The sequence below is a fragment of the Chiloscyllium plagiosum genome, chromosome 32, assembly GCF_004010195.1.
Source record: "Chiloscyllium plagiosum isolate BGI_BamShark_2017 chromosome 32, ASM401019v2, whole genome shotgun sequence".
NCBI lineage: Eukaryota > Metazoa > Chordata > Chondrichthyes > Orectolobiformes > Hemiscylliidae > Chiloscyllium > Chiloscyllium plagiosum.
Window position 1 is genome coordinate 19,713,487 of NC_057741.1, and position 23,530 is coordinate 19,737,016.

The following is a 23,530-nucleotide window of genomic DNA, read 5'->3' on the forward strand; positions in this document are numbered from 1 at the left end:
AGTCTCCCCAATGTAGAGGAGACCACATCGGGAGCAATGGATACAATAAGTGACATTGGTGGATGTGCAGGTTAAACTTTGATGAATGTGGAAGGCTCCTTTGGGGGCTTGGATGGAGGTGATGGGGAAGCTGTGGGCGCAGGTTTTGCAACTCCTGCAGTGGCAGGGGAAGGTGCTAGGAGGGGAGGGTGCATGTGGGAAGGGAAATTGCAGTCTTTAAAGAAGGACGCCATCTGGTGTGTTCTGTGGTAGAACTGGTCCTCCTGGGAGCAGATACGGCAGAGGAATTAGGAATACGGGATAGCATTTTTGCAGAAGGTAGGGTGGGAAGAGGTGTAATCCAGGGAGCTGTGGGAGTCGGTGGGTTTGTAAATAAAAAAATGTCAGTGTCAAGTTGGTCGTCATTAATGGAGATGGGGAGGTCCAGGAAGGGAAGGTGTCAGAGATGGTCCAGGTGAAATTAAGGTCAGGGTGGAATTTGTTGGTGAAGTTGAGAACTGCTCAACCTCCTTGCAAAAGCACGAGGTGGCACCAATGCAGTCATCAATGTAGCGGAGGAAGAGGTGGGGAGTGGTGCCGGTGTAGCTACGGAAAATGGGCAGTTCTACATAGCCGACAAAGAGACAAGCATAGCTGGGGCTAATGGCTACCCCTTCCATCTGGAGGAAGTGCAAGGATTCGAAGGAGAAATTGTAAAGGGTGAGGACCAGTTCAGCCAAACGAATGAGTGTGTCAGTGGAAGGGTACGGTTGGGGATGTCGGGAGAGGAAAAAACGGAAGGCTTGGATGCCCTGGTCATGGCGGATGGAGGTGTAGAGGGATTGGATGTCCATGATGTCATCTGAGTGGGCATATGACTGGGAAGGCTTTGGAGGGATATGGGACAGGTGCTGGCAACTGGGACTAGATAAGGTTGGGATAACTGGTCGGCATAGACGAGCTGGATCGAAGGGTCTTTTTCTGTACTGTACATCTCTATGACTGTATGACTTCTTCCTCCTCCGCCTCCGAACTTACATTTTCAATCAGGACTCCCGCCCACTTTGAGGACCCCTTCACCTGCCTCCAAAACATTCCATCCACCTAGACACCCCATGCTGGCCTATTACCCGCCCTTGATCTCTTCATTTCCAATTGCCGCCAAAACACTAACCACATCAAAAATAGTCAAAGGTGGCAGGTTATCAATGCCTTCAAAAGAAATTAGGAATAAACAGCAAATGCTAACCTTGACAGCAACCCCAAATTATATTGAACTTTTTTTTTTTAATTGAATCTTATTAGAAGCCAATTAAAATTATACTAGGCAACTTGTAGCTTATACCACACTTAGACATCAGGAATTTCTGCTTGTAACATGTAGCCTGCAGAAGACAGATTTCCTTTTCATTCTGTTAACATTCACTTCAGTGCACACTTGCAGACACAAAAGTGGTTGTATTAGTTTATTTGATGAACTGAAGCACAATCAAAACTAAAAAGTGTTACTGTTTCAAAAAGTTTCAATAATTTAAGATTCAATAGTGTTTTGCAGAATGGCACTTTGGTCAAAATGGAAAAGCAGTGTCTTCACATCATCATAGAATATTATTAGCATCCTTTAGTGGACAATTTAAATGTCAGTTACAAAACTGAAAAAGCAGCTAGTAAAGATCATTGAATGTGTTCCTTCACATATAACTTGTTCAGAAAATCAAGAAAACAAATCTCAATAGTATTAATGTAACCTTAGAACTTACACTCATTACATTAGTATTCCATAGTTGGCTTACTGGTGATCCAAGCAGCACATGACCAATTATGTTCGACACTATAAAGTGAAAGACAGACACTATGCAATGTAATTTAACTCTGCTGTTGGAAACCTACTTATAACAATGGATCAACACAGCATCAAATGCTTTTGCTGTTCTGCATAATGCCTAATCTCCAGGGAAGGAAAGGGTAATATTCTCATCTTTCTTCTCAATGAAAGCTTGCTAATCTTGTGGCCTGTTCTAATCGCTTTCTGCTGCTGTTTATGCTGTTTCCTCTCAGTACCATAGCATTTGTTTAATTTTATTGATTTAGTTGAACAGCACAAAATCGATAAACTAGCATCCTTCCGTAATGTGAACTTCATTGGCACCTTTGTCTCAATTAGACAACTTTAAAGTGAATAATCAATTGTCATGCCTAGATCATTTTCCACATTTGCTACCAGAATTTCAACTCACTGTACTTTTTTGACTTTTTTTAAATATTGTCTCGCCTGATGTGTACTGATCATTTATTACAATTTATATGTCACTCCATTAGCCCACTACTCAAATAGTCCAGATTTTCTAAATTGTTCTTTATTCCTTACATGTTTCATCAGAATGAACATCAGTAAAAAGGATTTATGGAGTTCGGTCGCAGATTGCATTGAATGATGGAGCAGGCCAGAGGGGTTAAATGGCCCACTCCTGTATTATTCCTTCCCATGTTCCTTTGATTTAGGCATGTAAATGTTGCCCAACTTAACTCGGTATCTTTGAGAATGTTGGCCTCATTAGAAAATGGACCTTGACTTCCAAAAGTCTGAAAAATGATTCACACAGAAGGTATTAATTAAAATCAAGTCTTTGGGAAAAACCCTGGAAATAGCTATGGAGTAAGAAATAAGATGTAAACAAAGAGGTGATATGCAAGAGTGGGCAAATATTTAGTGAAGTGCCTCAGGCATTGATTAGGAACAGAATGGGGCCATTTGGCCTATCAAGGCCTCTCTTTCATTCAACATGACCATGTTTGATCCTCTCTCACACTCCCATTCTCCTCTCATCATACCCCTCAATATCTTTAGCTTCAGGAAATCTATTTATTTCCTAAAATATATTCAGTGGCATTCTAGTCACAGCCTTCCATTGTACAGAATTCCACAGGTTAACCACTTTCAGCAAAGAAGTTTCTCATCACTTCACAATTAACTAGCATCCCGGTTGTCCCAAGACCATAACCTCTTGTTCGGGACATCCCCAGCCAAGGGAAACCTCCATCACCCTCATTCCACTAAACTCCACAGAACACAGTTGTCAGTCAATCCAATCTCTCCTGATTTAAAAAAAAACCTGCCATCCTAGGAATCAGTTTTGTGAACCTTTGCTGTACTCCTATGGTAAGTTTTTTTTTCCTTACCTAAAGGAGACCAAAACTGCACACAATATTCTAGATATGGTCTCACTAAGGCCCTGTACAATTGCAGTAAAAACTTCCATGTTCTAGTACTAAACCAGTTTACAATGTAAGCCAACAGATCTCTTATCTCCAGATGTTTGCTATTGATGACTGGTTGTTGCAGCTGACCATGACTAAAATTGACTTCAAATGACCATCTGAGGCTTTTTGACAACTTAAGATGGCCAAAAAGAGGTTGCACATAGCAGACTTTCAAAGCCAGATTTGTAGCCTCCATACAGTGTCAAAGGTCTTTTTGAATGTTGTCAGTGAGCCATCCCTGATTTTTTTTTTAAGGGGGGGGGGGAAACAGAGGAAACCCCTTTTTTTAGCAAACTAATATAAAAATTACCATTTAATTTAGAGTAGAGTAGATAGGGAAACTTGACCCACTTGGTTAAAACATTTTCAGTTGGTTGTAAATCGCAGAAGGAACACACACTGATGTATTCATACAATAATCGTGCTAGCTTTAGCATGATGCCGAGATACTGATGCTGTACTGTGGTGAACAAAGTCAGAAGTCACAACACCTGGTTTAGTCCAACAGGTTTATTTTTTTAAAAAATCACAAGCTTTCAGAGCACCGCTCCTTTGGGTAATTGTCATTACATATTGACCTTAACAATATAAACATTGGGAAATTAAAAGTTAAACATCGTACAACACCAGGTTATAGTCCAACAGGTTTATTTGGAAATACTAGCTTTCAGAGGACTGGTTCTTCATCAGGTAGCTATGGAGTAGAATCACAAGACACAGAATTTATATCAAAAAAATCAGTGTTTTGCAAATGAAACGATATATTGATCACCTGTAAAAGGGGCAGAAAGATGTCTCTTCAGAGCAGGATATGATGCTCAACTCATCAATCGACAGTTCAGATGTGCCACAGTGGAGGAACCTTAATTACCTCCTCAGGAGAGGGACTTGGGATACGACCAATAGGGTATCCTTCGTTTTCCAGTATATCCCAGGAGCAGAAAAACTACACAATGTTCTTCGCAGCCTGCGACACATTATTGATGAAGATGAGCACCTCTCCAACACCTTCCTTACGCTCCCACTTCTCACCTTTAAGCAACCACCAAACTTAAACAGACCATTGTTCACAACAAACTGCCCAGCCTTCAGGACGTCTATATCTACACCATACAACTGTGTCATGGCAACCATGACAAGACGTGTCAGTGTTGACGGGGACACCACCCACCATGTACGCATCAGGTACTCATGTGCCTCAGCCAAAGTTGCAGTCAAGGATGCCCTATGCATGGTACATTGGCGAGACCAAGCAGATGCTACATCAACAGATGAATACACACTGCACAACTATAGCCAGACGGGACGTTCCCTCCCAGTTGGGGAACACTTCAACGGTCAGGGACATTCAGCCTTGGATCTTCGGGTAACAATCCTCCATTGCGGATTTCAGGATATGCAACAACATAGAGCGGCCAAGCAGAGGCTGATAGCCAAGTTCAGAACCCAACAGGATGACGTCAAATGAGACCTTGCGTTCATGTCACACCACATTCATGTCACACTACACAATACTCACGGAGACCCTCTCTCATGCACACACACACACCCCCACACTCACCTCCTCACAGGTTTATACTCCATCACACTTAAATACACGCACACAAAACGAAGCATACACATGCAAACACACACTCATTCGCACACACATATATGAAGTCTACGGGGCAAATTTACATTTGCAGAATTGTGATTGCAAATACATTCTATTTTGCTCAAAAAGCACAGAATCAATCCATGTAATATTTTATAAATTTCTACTTTGGAAGTAGAACCAGTCTGGATCAAGATTGGGATACATACAGACTCTAACCTCAACTTTAATGCATTGCCCAAGTTGAGCTATCACCTTTTGTTATAAAACAGGAAGTTTTCTCAAGAACGTGACTTGAAAGAAGTTCTGGGATTTATATATTAATGAACCGAAACCTGCAACCCATTCTAAAAGATGAAAGACTTAATAGCAATCTAGGTTTGTTCAATATATTGTTTCAGTTGCATGACACTGATGTTTTGCTATAAATTCTGTGTCTTATGACCCTGCTCCATAGCTACTTGATGAAGGAGCAGCGCTCAGAAAGCTGGTAATTCTAATAAAAAAAAATCTAAACCAGTTTAAGATTAAATTCCCTATAGTATGGAAATAGGCCCTTCAGCCCAACAAGTTCACACCAACCTTCCGAAGAGTAACCCACCCAGACTCATTCCCCTACCCGATATTTACCCCCACTTGGCAATTTAGTATGGTCAATTCATCTGACCTGCGCATCTTTCAATTGTGGGAGGAAACCTGAGCACCCAGAGGAAACCCACGCAGATATGGGGAGACAATGTGCAAACTCCACACAGACAGTCACCAGAGGTGGATAACGCACTCTGGTCTCTAGCGCTGAGAGGCAGCAATGCTAACCATCGAGATACCGTGCCACCCTAGATTTGTAATTTTGTCCACTCCAGTCCAACACCTCCACATTGTGAAATTAAAAATGCAACCTACAAACTACCACAAAGGGATTTGGTTGAATTCCTACAAGCAGTCAACCTTATGCAGTAAAAAGAGGCCCACTTTAATAGCAGGAAAAGCAGTGACAAATTGGGGCTTTGGGAAAATGACCAGTTGCAGTTTCACAGCTCAACAAGCAGAAAGCTGTGAAAGTGACTGAATTTCATCCTTATCAATGGAATTTAAGTAAGTGCTTACTTGTTTGGTAGGGAAAACTAATGTGAAAGGTATTTGAAGTAAAGACAGTGGGTCCTACCAGAGAGTCAAACTTCTGTTTTGAACCAACTTGCAGCTACAAGATGGATAGACTGTATTTGTTTGATCTCCTAAGGTTGAGACAGAGAAGCTGCTTCCTAATGTGTCAGCTTGGACAAAGAATTAAATCATTAGATATAGCTGTACAACTTTCCATATAACTAACTTTACATTGGAATTGATATTACACATTTGATAGTAATTGGTAGAAATTAGCATCCTTTTGTATCTCCTGTAATAAGGTTAGTAGGGAATCTAAATTGCCTAACAGAATTTGAACGTCATTAATGATAAGCAAGTATCCAATTTATTGGCAATCAACACAATGCAACTGGCAAATGTCTGGAAAGGAGTATAACTGTCAATATTAGAATGTGGTTGAATGAGATCCATTCTAAGATCTCAAGGACTAGTAATCAAGATTTCTGGTAAACATGAGTTCATGGGAGGACTTAGGGCTGTCCGTAGGAGATTTCGATCATTGAATGTGGGTTTACAGGATTGGATGTGGAGATTAGGGGAAGGTGACCGACAATGACAATAATGTTACAAGTAATCATTGCCACACTGGATGTATAAAAATGATGTACTTAGCTAAGAGAGCCAGGGTATCCCACAGGAACTGTTTCCAATGACCTCTCCCATGCTATGCTGGAAAAGAGCTCTGAAGAAAGAGCAACTTGTGCTGCTGGACACAGGAGTCAAGACTTCTCTTGGACATCTCACCCCAATACTTGGTATACAACAATCCAAGTACCCATCTATATTCTCAGTCTATCACTATTTAAATAATACTGCCATTCTGTTTTTCCTACCAAAGTTGACAACTTCATTCTTATCCATTTATGCTACAACTGCCATGCATTTGTCGACTTAAATTATCATGAAGCCTCTTTACTATCTTCCAATTCAAATTACCATCAAGTTTTATACCTTCAGCAAACTTGATAATATTATATTCAATTCCTTCCAGTCCAATAACTGCCAACACATGATGAATAACTGGAACTCAAGCACTGATCCCTGCATTACCCCAATGGTCATCTTCCACTCTGAAAAAAGACACATTTATTCCTACTGTTTCCTGTCAGATAACCAATATATGCAATATTATTACCCATCCCACGAGTTTGATTTTGCACTATCACAAGTCATGTGGGACTTTATCAAAAGCCTCCTGAAAATTCAAATATATTTTATCCACCAGTTTTCCCCTCATCTAATCTACTAGTTACATCTTCAAAAACTCCAGTAAGTTTGTGAAACATGACTTCCTTTTCATAAATCCATGTTGGCTGAGAAAATATTAAACAGTTTATCACATCCTTTACAGTGAATGCCATTTTTCCTATGACTGATGTTGGGGTAACTAGTCTATAATTCCCTTCTTTTCAAATTACAGTATCAAATATGTCAACCTCCAATTTGCTGGTACTCTTTCAGAATCTAGAACTTCGGAAAATGACAACCAACACATCCATTATTTCCATGGCCACCTCTTAATACCCTGGGATGTAAATTTCAGAACCTGAGGACTTTCAGTTTTTAGAACCATTAATTTCCCCAGCGCAGTTTTTTTTAAAATGATCTAATCTCCTTAAGTTCCTCCTGCCCAAAAGATTCTGGTTCCCCAAGCATATAAAAGCTTTTTGTGCCTTCTGTGAATACAGAACTAAAATAGTTGCTTAATTGCTCTGCCATTTCTTTGTTCTCTTATCAATTCTCCGATTTCAAATTGTAAGGGACTTATATTTGGCTTCACTAATCCTTTTTCTCTTTACATACTTACAGAAGCTCTTTTTTTTTAAATAGATATTTTTATTGGAAATTTAACATTTTTACAAGTTTAAAAAAATAAAAAAAACTCTCAAGTACAAACATTGATATACAATTAAATCTTGAATAAATAATAACCAAAGAAAAATACCGAGAGAAAAAAAAAACAAAACTCAACTAACTACTAATCTAACCTACAACTAAACAGAGTGATTAATTAAGTCTCTTACATTATTCAAATAAGAGAAAGAAAAAAAAACAACGGATAACACAGAAATTGGATAGTGAGATACATGCTCGGAATGTGTTAACATCAAACGTAACAAAACCCGTATTCGTGCGGGATTCCCCTCCCAAGGGGCCACGGACCAGCCAGGTTCGCAAACTCAATCAAATAAAAGCCCTTGTTAGGATAGCCGAAATATCTGTATTTATATAATTCAAGAAGGGCTGCCATATTTTATGAAATAATTCTGTCTTTCGGTACACCATATTTGTAAGGAAGCCAAGGGGAATACATTCCATAATTAATCTGTGCCAATTTGAAAGTCCAGGGGGGCCCTCAGCCACCCAGTTTACCAAAATATTTTTCCTTGCACAGAAAGAGAGAATAGAAAATAGTCTCGTCCCGTACATGTCCAGGGAGGGAAAGTTCGAAAAGCCCAAAAGGAGAGATATAGGGTCCACTTTAATTTCCGTTCCTAAAATTTATGTCAGTGTACTTGCTACTTTAGTCCAGTATCTATGGATCTTATGACAGGTCCATATGCAATGTACAAGAGTGCCCACCTCCATTTTACATTTGGGACACATTGGAGATGCTCCTGCCTTAAATTTTGCCAATCGATCCGGTGCTATATGGGCCCGATGAAGTATCTTCAGCTGGATAGACTGAGTTCAGTTGTAGATGGTGATTCTTCTGGCATTTTTCCCAAATGTCATTCCACGTTTCTATAGAGATTTCTAGTCCTAAATCCTGATCCCACGTTTTAAGCAGATTGTCCATATCTCCCAATACTTCATGTAGTAAATGATAAATAGTACTGACGGAAGATACCCCCATTGGCCGTAGCACTCTACATTCTCTATCTGATTTATAAAGACTATCTAATAACGTAGTCTTCTTCTGTATATAATCTCGAATTTGGAAGTATAGAAAGAGGTCTCCATTAGTTAATCCGAATTTCTGACGCAGCTGTTCAAAAGACATCAGGACCCCATCTTTAAATAAATCCCCAAGACATGAGATACCCCTGGCTCTCCAGAGTTTAAAAGTGGCATCTGTTAATCCCGGTTGGAATCCCCATGCTCCCACTATTGGTGCATAGGGGGATGTTTTATGTGAATTACCCTCATTTTTCCGCATTATATTCCAAGCCTTGATTGTATTCAGTATTATAGGGTTTTTACAGTGGTCTGTAATGATTTTCCTCTTGTCTGAGAATAAAAGGTTAATAAGTGGGTATTTTACTTGAGAAGCCTCGATGTCCAACCAGATTGATTGTGGATCAGACAAGACCCAATCAGCTATGTAACTTAATAGGGGACTTAATTGATATTTCCTAAAATCTGGGAAGTCCAATCCACCTCTTGCCTGTGGAAGCTGTAGCTTCTTCAGCTTAATGAGGGGCCGCCTATGGTTCCAGATAAAGGAACTCAGCCAGCCGTATAATTTACATAAAGCCATTCTCGGCAGCATCACCGGAAGCATTCTCATAGGATATAGGAGATGGGGCAGGATATTCATTTTGATTAATGCTATTCTACCCAACCAGGAAATTGGTAGGTCTCCCCATCGCTGGAGGTCCTGCCTTATCCTTTCCAATAAATACACAAAATTAGCCTTATACAACTGCCCAAATACTGGAGTAATAAAAATGCCTAAATATACGAAACCCTCCAGGGACCAGCGAAAGGGAAAAAGGGAACCGTCCGCTAAGCGGGGTATCACAGCAAGGCCACCCATTGGCATAGCTTCCGATTTTGAAAAATTAATTTTATAGCCTGAGAATGCATTAAATGTATTAATAACTTGGATTAAGCGGGGTATGGACATCAAAGGGTTACTGAGGAATAGAAGAACATCATCTGCATAAAGGATAATTTTATGTTTACCTGTACCAATCCTCGGGGCCATTATATTAGGATCAGCCCGTATAGCCTCTGCTAGTGGTTCAATTATTCACGTAAATAACAATGGCAAGAGAGGACATCCCTGACGGCAGCCCCTACCCACACTGAAGCTATCCGAGCCTAATCCATTGGTAACCACAACTGCTTTGGGATCACTATATAATGTTGAGACCCATTTGGTAAACACCTTTCCAATGTGTAAAACAAATATGACCATTCAACCCTATCAAATATCTTTTCCGCGTCTAATGAGACTACTACTCCGGGTATCTTTCCCTGATGGCAGGCTTGAATCATATTCAAAACTCTTCTAATATTATTGGATGATCTACGGCCCTTAATAAACCCCGTCTGATGTTCCTTTATGATATGTGGCAATACCCTTTCTAGTCTCAATGCTAACATTTTAGAGAGGATTTTAAATTCTACATTTAGCAAGGATATTGGTCTGTATGACGCACAACCTTCTGGGTCCTTTCCTTAAGGATGAGAGATATTTGCCTCTTTCAACGAAGGCGGGAGACAGCCCTGACTGTATGCGTAGTTATATATGTCCATAAGTGGACCAGCCAATATTCCTATAAATTCTTTACAGAATTCAGCTTGAAAGCCATCTGGTCCAGGTGCCTTACTGCTCTGAAGTTGCCCGATTGTGTCAAGTATTTCTTGGACTGTTAGGGGAGCATTTAAGACCGATACTTGTTCCGGAGTTAGGTCCGGAAAGGTCAATTTTTTAAAAAACGATTGCATCCTCCTAGTCCTGTCTTCACAATCCTGAGATTTATATAAATCAGAATAAAAATTTCTAAAGATTGCATTAATCCTTTTATGATCATGAGTCAAAATACCAGTGCTTTCCTTGATAGACATGATAGTTTGAGGGGCCTTCTTTTTCTTTGCAAGAAATGCTAAGTATCTACCCGGTTTGTCACCAAATTCATATAACCTTTGTTTTGCAAATAGTATTTCCCTCTTAGCCGTTTGAGTAAGTGTGGTGTTTAGAGCTGTCCTAAGGACCGTAATCCTTTGCAGATTTGATAATAGAAGGTCTGTCAGCATATGCTGTTTCAGCCTCTTAAGCGAGCTTCGAGCAGACACTGTTGTTTTCCCTTCAATTTTTTCTGGGTCGCTGAGTAGGAGATGATCAAACCTCGCGTGTAAGCTTTGATGGTCTCCCACATCATTGATGGGTTGCTAGCCGTACCCAAATTAATTTCTAAAAAAGTTTTAAATTCTTGAGAGAAGTACTTTACAAATTTACTATATTTCATCAGGAAGGGGTCCATACACCAATGCCGAGGGGATATCCCATTGTTCCTCGCCTTGATTTCCATATATACAGCAGCGTGATTGGAAATTGCTATACTACCTATTTTACAGGATGATATGGAATTTTAAAAAAATCGAGGGGGCAAAAAGCACATTCATTCTGGTAAAAAATCGAGGGGGCAAAAAGCACATTCATTCTGGTATGACGTTTATGTGGATTGGAATAAAAAGAAAAATCTCTGCCCTGTGGATGAAGACATCTCCATACATCTACTAATCCTAATTCTTTGTTCAAATCCACCAATTGTCTAGATCTTGGCGAATTACTCCCCTTGACATTCCAGGTGCACCACTTAACTGACTGATCAACCATAATCATCCGGGCAAATCCCGGACCCCTCGGGAGGGGAAACCCTAGCAGAACATCCCGAGCATAGAGCATATAAAATTCACAAAAATAAAGGTTCTCTAATACACTCACAACAGGAAAATAAAAAACTATTTCTAAATTTAAAAAATATGGCGAATTACTCCCCTTGACATTCCAGGTGCACCACTTAACCGACTGATCAACCATAATCATCCGGGTAAATCCGGGACCCCTTGGGAGGGGAAACCCTAGCAGAACATCCCGAGCATAGAGCATATAAAATTCACAAAAATAAAGGCTCTCTAATACACTCACAACAGGAAAATAAAAAACTATTTCTAAATTTAAAAAATATAAAACGTACTTAAATGGAGATTTTCTCCCTTGTTCCCAGGGGGTATCACTTCCTTTCCAAAGGACCATCGTATCCTCTCCCAACCAGTGCCCCACCCTTGACCCAGGTGCTCCTCAATAGGATGAGGAAAATTCAAATATATTACAGAGCTTGAGTTAACAGTGAGCACCCTACCCCACCCCCACCCACCTACACCTGGATATAGTTGGTAATGTTAATACCATGTATAAACATATATAACTATAAAATTACAACCTCAACAAGTAATAATTAAATATAATAAGACAAAATAACAAGGGAAAACAACCCCGCTCCTCGAGACTGAAGTAAAATAGAATAAAGGTAACTACCTCCCCCCACCAACATTAACTAGACCACTCGGCCCATATATAAAATTTTTAAAAAACACAGAAGCTCTTTACAGTCCATTTTTATGTTCCTTGCTCCAACCACCACTCCAGAATCAAAACGGATTTCCAGTCACTGCAGCCTGACATGTTCTGCACATGGTAACCTTGGACAACAGAAGTGTTCGCAACTTCTTATATCAAGCATTCCACCCTGGCTGAGCTGTCTTGCTGTGACTTACTTTTACTTCCATTTACTTCTCATTCCTGAAGAAGGGCCTGTGCCCGAAACGTCGAATCTCCTGTTCCCTGGATGCTGCCTGACCTGCTGTGCTGTTCCAGCAATAAAGTTTCAACCTCCATTTATTTACTCTGATTTACTGAACACTTTAATAAGGAACATGGTAAATTCCTCAGTATATACTTAGACACTCAACTTAACTCTTTTTAAACTAAACACTGACCAACAGTAAAACTCACTGCCTTAACAATGAAGTCTGACACTCATCTGTACTGGCTCCCACTTGTCCTGATCTTCTGTTCCTTTTCCTTCACATTCCTTATTCTTCATTTCTGATTTAACCTCTGCCTGTTCATCCACTCTCTTCTTTTACTTGTTCTCAAACAAATATCCATAATAACTTTTACACCCAAATTGTTTCCTTTGCCACAAACCATTTGCTAGTGTAAAATCTTGTGACAGTCCTACTTCCCCTCTCTAATGGGCTCTGTCTCAAAGAAAACCCAAACCAAATGGCACAGTTGCCTCCAGTCCTTGTACGTTGGGGTGGCACAGTGGCTCTGAGGTGAGCACTGCTGCCTCACAGCACCAGGGACCCGGATTCAATTCAAGCCTCGGGCGACTGTCTGTGCGGAGTTTGCACGTTCTACCCATGTCTGTGTGGATTTCCTTCGGGTACTCCAGTTTCCTCCCACAGTCCAAAAATGTGCAGGTTAGTTTGCATTGACCATACTAAATTACCCATAGAGTTCAGGGATGTATAGGTTAGGTACATTAGTTGTGAGTAAACATAGGGTAGGGGGCATGAGACCGGGTGGGCAACTCTTCAGAGGGTCAGTGTGGACTTGTTTGGCCAAAGGGCCTGTTTCCACACTGTAGGAATTCTCTGATGATTCTATGACACTGCCAGTATCTGACAACATGGCTAACTCAGAATTGCAAAACAAACAAACAGTGGTATCCTCTTGTTTTTCAATATCATGCTCGTTTTTGGGGTTCTGAAAAACATTGACCATACTAGATCCCAGGTTTCACTTTTTTTATTTTGTTAAAGGAAAGCAGGTTTCAGCAAAGAGCTGTACATGCAATTCCTCAAAATTGAATTTACCTAAATCTCCAACCATAAAACAAATTGCTATATAAAAAATTGTCTGCAATTTGTCTACAGACTTCATAAGTGAAAAAAACGACATGAAGAATTTAAGACAAGTTACATACCTATTTTCTTATTCCTCAATATTTCCATGCGGTTTATCTTTTAAAAGGCAGATGAGTGAAACAAAGTAGAGAAGCAGGAGGCAAAAGAAACTTTAAAAGCAGGACATTTACTCTAAACTGTAAATCTTTACAAGGCATAGAGAAACATGGCCAGATCAGGAACATAAACATTTAAAAAATGTTTTTTCAAAAATGTTGTTTGGTAGTAGAGGTATCGACAAGTAAAAAAAGCAAAAAGTAGAAATGTTAATAGATATCTAATATATACATACAAAAAACAAATTTATTACTGGTTAAAGCATGTTGTTAGAAAAACATCAAGAGCAAAGAAAATGAGTATTTCACTAAAATGACCCCAAGGATGAGGTCCTTCAGTTTGAAGAGAAGACAAGACAAATTGGGAATCTGCATGGCATAAAAAGTTAATGACTGTCTTGATAAAGTAAAATTTTAAAAAATGATTGGATGATTGTTGATTGTTAATTAATTAGTATAAGCTTAAGATCCTTGCCATGAGCACGAAGTGAGAACGGAGGACAATTTACTCTAACCTGAATACAAGGCACTGAATGGTCAACTAGAAATAATAGTTTTGGAGGAGTCTGGGACAGATTTAAAATATTTATCCAAATAAATTTAACAACTCATTCATAGTTAAGAAAATGTTGGGATAATGAAATGGAGTTGAAATCTCTTTCAGAAAGGCACCACGAAGACTAATGACAGGATGCCAAACTGGGGGAATCTGAAAGATTGCATTTCATGCTTACCAAAATCAAACCACTTTACCCAAAGCATATCAAGATTTTCATGCTTATCACCTCGATTAGTAATGATTTTAGTTTCTTCTAACATGTCGAGGTGCACAGAATTGTACAGAAGAGGCCTTTTGGCCTATGAAGTCTGCGCCAAATGAAAAAAACTACTCTATCTACAAGAGTCACATTTTCCAGCATTTGATCTATGTTATGACATTTCAAAATGCTCATCCAAGTACTTTCTAAAGGTTCTGAGGGTTTCCTACCTCAACTACCCTCCCATGCAGTGTATTCAAACATCCACTACCCTCTGGGTGTAAATGTTTTCCTCAAATCCCATCTAAACCTACCTGCTTTAAAACAATGTTCTCTTGTTATTGATCCTTCAACTAAGGGTAACAGCTGCTTTCTATCTGACTGCTCATGCCCCTTAAATCATATACGTGTCAATCAGATCTCCTCTCAGTCTTCTCTGCTCTAAAGAAAACAACCAGAACTTATCCAGCCTCTCCAAATAGCTAAACTGCTCTATTCCAGGCAACATCTTGATGAATCTCCTTTGCACTCCCTCCAATGCAATCAAAATTGCCAGTAAAGAGTCACCTTTTTCAAAACATTACCTTGCTGTCTCTCCATGGATGCTTCTTGACACTATGATCTCTAGATTTTTGGTTTTCAGTAGATGATTCCAACATCTGCAGCAATTTGCTCCCACATCTTTCCTCGCGTGCTGACCAGAACTGCACGCAAAACTCCAGTTGTGGCCAAACTAGTACAACTTAACAGCAAGTGTCCTGTATGCCTTCTTAGCTGTCTTATTTACCTGGGGGTTAGTAATCCTGCCAGGATTTGAAGACAAACACCCCAAGATTCCTCTGAACATCCTTGTGTCCTACCATTTATTGAGTACTCCCTTATCTTGTTACTTCTTCCAAAGTACATGATTTCACAATTATCCAGGGTTAAAAATTTATATCTTCACTGATCTGCCCAGTCTATATCCTCCTGTAACCTTCTTCCTCACTGTCAATCACCCAACCTTAATGTCATATACAAACCCACTTATCACTTCCCTACCTCCAACCTCCCACCCACACCACACCAATAATTTCTTCTAGATTGTGTCTGGGATCAATATAAACAATAGGACCCAGCACTGATCCCAGTAGTAGATCACTGCACACCAGCAGCCTTCTGGACCAACCTGTATCCTACCACTAAGCTAGCTTTGAATCAAAGTTATCCTTGATACCATGTGTTGTAACTTTTTTTAAAAATCAGTCTCCCATATAATACATTCTTATCCAGTCCTGATATTTGTAGACATCTAGTGTTTTCTGGCTTTGTTACTCCTACATTTCACCTAAGAAATATGTTGGGCCTGTACTCTCGCTAATTCCATTTTGAATGCTCCCCACCATTCTGCTGTGGATTTACGCAGAAGTAGTTGTTCCCAGTCTACTTTTGCCAAATCCTGCCTTATTTAGTAAAACAAAATAAAACTATGGTCAAAAGGACTGTGAGCCACATTCAACACATCCCATCCCTTACCCTTTTCCCTTCCCTCCCTCACCAATGTTAGGGTTTCTCTGGTCTTCACTTACCAGCCTCCACATCCAAAGGATTGTAAGCCACCATTTCCATTGCCTCCAATGGGATACCACAACTAGACATATTTTCCTCTCTTCCCTTGTCAGCATTCTGCATGGCTTTTCCCTCTGGTACACTCCACCTCCTTTCCCAAGGAATCTGCACACTCCCACAGCACCTTCCCATGCAATCAGAGGAGGCGTAACATCTGGTTGTTTACCTCTTCCTTTGTCATCATCCAAGGCTCCAGACACGCTTCCAGTTACAGTAACAAAATTCCTGTCCTTTATTCAATCTAGACTACTATATTTGCTGCTCACAATGAGGTCTCCTCTATGTTTGGGAGGCAAAACACAGGTTGAGCAACCACTTTGCAGAATACCCAAGTTCTCTCCGTAAAAATCACTGAGCTTCCAGTTGCCTGCCACTTCAGCATACCACTACAGCCAACATTTCTGCCGCAGGCCTTATGTAATGTTCCAGCTACCCTCAAAACAAGCTGAAAGAACAACATCTCATTTTCCATTTGGTGACCCTGCAGCCTCTACAACTCAAATAAAGTTAAATAATTTTAAAGCCTGATTTCACCCTTCCATTTTTTTTCCATTAACCACCCTACACCTGGTTCTATAAAGACATGGGTTGATTTTAGCAGAGTCACCCAATCCCACATCCTCCTCAGTCCATTGTCACATTATATAGGTTGTATTCAGCACAGCTAACCCATTTTCTCACTCATAGCTCTTCAATATCACTTATTCAGCTTTTTTTTTTTTTTCCCCTGTTGTGATCGGTTATTCTTTATCTCCTTATTTACATGCCCTTTTCATATTTTTGACTCTGAGCTCAGTCTCCACCTTCCACTCCACCTCTCCCTTTCCTTGCCCAACTTTGGCTTCAGCATAAATACCACATATTCCTAGCTACGAACACAGTTATGATGAAGAGTCACCAGATGAGAAATCAATTAACGCTGCTTTCTTCCCACAGATGCTGCCAGACCTACTAAGTTTCTCCAGAAATTTCCGTTCTTATTTTTGTAAAATCTGCCTTTCATCAATCCAAAATCATTTTCCGAGGTCACCATTTTCCTTTTCATAAACTTTAAACCTGTTGCTGTAGTCGCTATTATCAAAATGATTCCCCAATGCCACCTATCTGGCTTAGTTTCCCAGAATTCATGCCAGCATTGAGCTGTCCCTTGTTAGACCTACGCGAATACTAAAAAACTCTGATAAATTTCAAGATATCTGCTTCCACTAAAATCTTTACACTGTGAATACCAAAATTAATTTTGTAGAAGTTGAAATCCCCACTGTAGGTTTTACACACCATAGTGAATTGTCTACACATCTGCTCTTCTATTGCCTGCTGACTGTTTGGGGGTGGAGGGATGGGTCTATAATATACTCCCAGCAGTGCGACTGCTCCCTTTTTATTCCTAAGTTCTATCCACAAGGCCTCATTTGAAGACCCTTCCAAGATACTATCACCCATTACTGCAGTAACTAATTCCTTCGTTAATAGTATGACAGAACTTCCTTTTTTTTTAAAAACATTCTGTCCTACCTGAAGATCCTTCACCTGGAATACGGAGTTGCCAGTCCTTCCCCTCCCTCAACCACATTCCTGTGGTGACAACACAGCAATTCCACACTTCAATCTATGCCCTTAACTCAGGTTGAGAGAAACAAATTATTTATCTTTTGCACGTATTCTGCCACACTAAGATGCTAAAAAGGAAGCAATAAGCATAGTATCCAAAACATCTTTTTTTCCCCAAATGGACAACTAATCATAACACACTTAGAATACTATGAACATGTTTTGCTCTTTATCCAAGGAAAGAAACTCAGAAGGCTCACCACATTGATCCCAGGCATGGAGAGATTGTCTATACAGGAGCTTCCGACTATATTGTTACGATACAGGGTAAACCCTCCTGTTTAATTTAAACCAGCAACACAAGAGATTTATCTCATGCAGGAATCTGAAAATTTGAAAGAACTATTTAAAGTAAAAATTAACAACTTTATTTCTTAAAAGTATAACAGAGATTAATGAACCAACAATTATTTACAACTCCTTCCTCTAACCTATCTTACTTCCCCTTTTACAATACTAGTATAATAATGGGGGGGGGGGGGGTTTAAGATTTACCAAACATTAGAATTTTCAAAACCAGCCAGCTGTCGAATCTTCTATTTGGATCTTCTTGTGTCTTCTTTTCTTCTTAGGGATTATGCTTCACAGGTCACAGATTGATAAAGTACCTTTAAGATAGCTATTTTTCAGGTAGTCTCTACATACTGGTGGCATGGAAGTTCTCTTCTCAACTGTTCAATTTTCCCTGGTCTTATACCCCCAAAGCATCAGATTGTGTCATTGGCTTTTAAGATTGTCAATATACTAAATTCAAATTGGATTGGAGTTTGGTATGTTTTGGGGTATAGGTTAATCTGATTGGCTTAATTCAAATCTGTTTTTGTCTCCAGACAACCAGCTACCCTAGCTATCCCAGTAGCTGGACCACATATTACATTATATCTTGTTGAGAACACTTGGAGCTGTCAGGTAGTTCTGCTAGCGTTTAACTTTCTTAAAAGGTACAGTACACCACATTCTCTTAACAATATTCTGTGCAGTTTAGAAGAATGAATGGAGATCTTAAGACTCAAGATTCTTAGGAGGCTTGACAGATGCTGTCAGCCTTTCCCTCTAAATTTTCATACTGCTACATAGGCCTCCAAGGCCCATACATGATAGCAACTTCTAGAACCTGGAAGTCGATGCTACAATCAACATGGAACAGCTCTGTGGACTAAATGGCCTGTTTCTGATCCTACGTCTCATGGTAAGAGGTTAGGGAAAGTTATGTGAATACTCTCGTGCAGGTCAACATAATGAAGGAGGAAGTGTTGGGTGTCTTCAAATACACCAAGGCTGACAAACTCCATGGCCAGGTGAGATCTATCCCAGGATACTGTGGGAGGCAAGTAGCAAATATCTGTTGAGGCCCCAGCTATTTTTGCATTCTCTGACTTCAGGCGAGGTTCAGAGGAAGGGCGAATGGCCAATGTTTTTCCTTTAAGAAGAGAAACATAGGTAATCCAGGTAATTATAGGCTGGTGAGCTGGATGTCAGTGGTGGGGAAGCTGTTGGAGTAATAATGAGAAGTAGGATTTACTCACATTTTAAAGCAAATAGACTTGTTAGTGATAGGCAACGTGGGTTTGTGCAGTGAAGGTCATGTTTCACCAGTGAGGTGATGACAAGAATGATTGATAAGGGAAGGGCAGTGATGTTGATTTCAGTAAGGTATTTGATAAAGCACCTCATGGCCAGCTGGTATAGAAGGTAGATTCCCATGGGATTCAGGGGGAGCTGGCTAGATGGATATAAAACTGGCTTGGTCATTGAAGACAAAGAGTAGCAGTGCCAAGGTGCTTTTGAGAATGCAGATTAATAAATAGTGGTGTGCCGCAGGGATCAGTGCTGGAACCTTTATGGTTTGTAATAGACATAAACGATCTAGAGGAAAATGTAGGTAGCCTGATTATTAAGTTTGTAGATGACACCAAAATTGGATGAGTTACAGATAGTGTGGAGGATTGTGAAAGGATACAGCAGGACACAGGCTGCAGATTTGGATGGAGGAATGGCAGATGGAGTTTAATCTGGATAAATGCAATGTAATGCATTTTGGAATATCAAATTAGAGTGTAAATTATACAATAAATGGCAGAACCCTTAGAAACATTGACATGCAAAGGGATCTGGGTATACAGGTCCACAGATCCCTGAACGTGGCAACAGAGGTGGATAAGATGGTTAAGAAAGCATACAGCATGCCTGCCCTTCATCAGCTGGAGCATCGAATGTAGAATCGGTTTGTTATGTTACAACTGTACAAAACTTTAGTTGTTTTCACTGGAAAGACAGAAGCTGAAGAGTGACCTGACTGTGTCTCAATTTTGTAGACCTCTTCAATAGGATGGAATGATCAGTGGCTTTTTCCCCCAGGTGGAAAGGTCAACTACAATTGGTCACAAGTACAAGGTGAAAGGAGGAAAGTTTAGGGGAAAAGTGCAAGAAAACGTTTCACACAGTGGGTGGTGGATACCTGGATCGCATTGCCAGGAGAGGTGGTGGTAGCAGGCACATTAGCACCGTTTAAGGCATATCTTGACAGATGCATGAATGGGAGGCAAACAGAGGAATAGAAACTGTACATGGCCAATAAATAATGGATGTTAATAAGGATTAGGATCAGTGCTGGCTTGGTGAACTGAAGGGCCTGTTCTTGTGCTGTATTGCCTGTTGATTGGAAAAGACAGGGTAGATGAAGATAAAATACTTCCACTGGTTGGGGAAATCGAAAAGTAGGAACAGAATCTAAAGTTTAGAACCAGATCATTCAGGAGACATATTGGAAGCATTTCTACACACAGATTGGTAAATGTTTGGAACTTTCTTCCACAAATGGCAAAGGATGCTGACTCAGTTGTTAGTTTTTAATCTAAGATAGAGAATTGTGGTATGGAGTTAGGCCACAGATCAGCTATGATCTTAATAAATGGCAGGACAGATGGCCTGCTCCTGTTCCTAAGTTAAAGTGAGTCTTTTACTACAGAGAAATTCAGTTTCCGCTGGAACAGCTACACACACCGCATCTGTGTCATTGTAACTAGTTTCTAGCTCCAAATTGCTCCATTAGCTGAGAACCAAACAGCTCCACTTGTGAAAACACTCCTTGGCTCCCGACGATCTCCACATTGTTGGTCCCTGCAGAGTTTGCAATAAATGTTAAATTCTATGCTATGAAATTATGCAGGCATCCTGGTAAATCCTGATTTTTAAAAACAGTTCTTCATCATTGCAATCCACAGTTTAAAAAAAAAAAGAAGACATTAAAATAAGACAATCCTTATAATTCAAGGAGGTTGGCTCCCCTTGTAGCAGGACCAAAGTGCATAATCGCAAAGACAAATATGAGGAGGAATTTCTTCTGAGGATACGGAATCTGTGAAATTCTTTACTGCAGAGGACTGCATCGTTAAGCATATACAAGGCTAAGACAGACAAAAGTTTAACAGTAAGGTTATCAAGAGTCAAGGGGATAATACAGGAAAGTGAAGCTCATCACCAGATCAGCCATGCTTTGATTGAATGGTGGAGCAAACTCAGTCAGCTAAATGGTCTGTTTCTGATCCTACATCTTATGGTGTTACAAGTAAAATCATTCCAGAATGTCACAATTGGTCCACGGCAGATGCCATTACCCTGGATCTACAGTCATCCCTGGAACATCATTTGATGAGGTTTCCCGTTGTATACTCATTCAGAAAGTAAGGAGGCATGGGATACAGGGAATTTGGCTGTCTGGATATAGAATTGGCTGGTTCATAAAAGACAGAGGGTGGTAGCTGATGCAAAGTATTCAGCCTGGAGCTCTGACTAGTAATACTCCATAGAGATCTGTTCTGGGACCTCTGCTCTTTGTAATTCTTACAAAATGACTGATGAGGAAGTGGAAGGGTGGGTTAGTAAGTTTGCCGATGACAGTTGGAGTCGTGGGCAGTGTGGAGGTCTGTTGTCGCTTGCAAATAGACACTAACAGGATACAGAACTGGGCTGATAAGTGGCAGATGGAGTTCAGGAAAAAAAAGTGTGAAGTGATTCATTTTGGAAGTTTGAATTTGAATGCAGAATATGGGGTTAAAGTCAGGGTTGCTGGCAGTGAGGAAGAACAGAGGGATCTTTGGGTCCATGTCCATAGATCCCTCAAAAGGTGCCACCCAAGTTGCTAGGGTTGTTAAGGTGACATATGGTGTGCTGGCTTTCATTAGCAGGGGAATTGAGTTTAAGAACCACAAGGTTATGTTGCAGCTCTATAGAGCTTGGAATATTGCCTTCAGTTCTGGTCACCTCATTATAGAAAGGATGTGGAAGCTTTAGAAATGGTGCAGAGGAGATTTACCAGGATTCTGTCTGGACTGGAGGGTAAAGTCTTATGAAGAAAGGTTAAGGGAGCTAGTGCTTTTCTCATTGGAGAAAAGAAGGGTGAGAGGCGACTTGATAGAGGTGTACAAGATGATGAGTGGCTATCCAGGGCAGAAATAGCCAACAGGATGGGGCATAATTTTAAGGCGATTGGAGGAAGGTTTAGGGGAGATGTCAGAGATAGACTCTTTATTCAGACTGGTGGGTGCCTGGAATGCACTGCCAGCGGTGGCAGTAGAGTCAGATACATTAAAGACATTTAAGCAACTCTTGGATGGGCACATGGATGACAGTAAAATGAAGGGTATGTAGGTTAGTTTGACCTTAAAATAGGATAGAAGGCTGGAACACTATTGAGGATCGAAGGCCTGTACTGCGCTGTTCTATGTTCTATCCAGATAACAAGGATATTTATGTCAGAGTCCTATTTATTGACCATAACTCTGCCTTCAATACCATAATTCCAACAAAAACTCATCTCCAAACTCCGCGACCTAGGACTCTGCTCTCTCATCTTCAACTGGATCCTTGACTTCCTGACCCCTAGACTGCAAACCAGTAAGAATAGGCACCAATTCTTTCTAAAAGAATTTTCTGTTTATGTTTATCAACACACACGCAGGCCCAAGAATGGGAATCCAAGGCAGAGTCCATCTGGAGGGTGATGGGAGCTGAGTAGATACAAAGAGGGTGAACTATTAGACCTGGATACACTGAAGGCTTCTGAATCTCCTTAGTAGGAACAAATGCAGCAAGTGGTTCTAGTTGAGGCCCTAAAATATAATAAACCTCATTATGGAAAATGAAGAATAATCCTCAACACCGCAAAGCTGCGTACTCAGCACCAGTCTATACTCCATATGCACTCATGACTATGGGACCAAATTCAGCTCTAACTCCATTTAGAAATTTGCTGATGACACCACTTCAGTGGGTCAGATCTCAAAACAAGAGTACAGAAACAGATGGACAACTTAGTGGCATGGTGTAAAGACAACAATCTCTTCCGCAAATTAAGGACATGGTCATTGATTTCAGGAACCCTGTCTGCATCAATGGTGCTGAGGTGGAGGTGGTCAAGAGCTTAAAGTTCCTCAAAATCAGTATCACCAACGATCTATCCTAGTCCATCCACAGCAATACCACAGTCAATAAAGCACATCAATGCATCTACTTCCTCAGAAGGCTAAGGAAATTTGACATGTCCAGGATGACTCTTGCCAATTTTTATACATGCACCACGGAAAGCATTCTATCTGGATGCATCTCAGCTCGGTATGGCAACTGTTCTGCCAAAACCGCAAGAAATAAGTGTTGTGAACGCAGCCCAGTCATTCACTAAAATTAGGCTTCCATCCATTTACTTAGTTGACACTTCCCACTGCCTTGGGAAATCAGCCAATATAAATCAAGAAATCCTCCCATCCCGATTATATGCCCTGCCACCCTCTTCCATCAAGCAGAAGATACAA

General features: G+C 40.3%; 1 protein-coding gene across 8 annotated transcripts in view; it reads right to left on the bottom strand.

The window, feature by feature from the left end:
- inpp4b (inositol polyphosphate-4-phosphatase type II B) overlaps window positions 1-23,530 on the bottom strand; it is a 1,028,621-nt gene that overhangs the window by 991,436 nt on the left and 13,655 nt on the right. Inside the window, exon 1 of one of the 8 annotated variants that reach the window (XM_043674145.1) lies at window positions 17,921-17,988. The exons of the other annotated variants lie outside the window; for them this stretch is intronic. The gene's annotated coding sequence lies outside the window, so the exon portion shown is untranslated. Of the gene's footprint in view, window positions 1-17,920; window positions 17,989-23,530 lie in introns of those variants that run through there. 8 annotated transcript variants of the gene reach the window in all.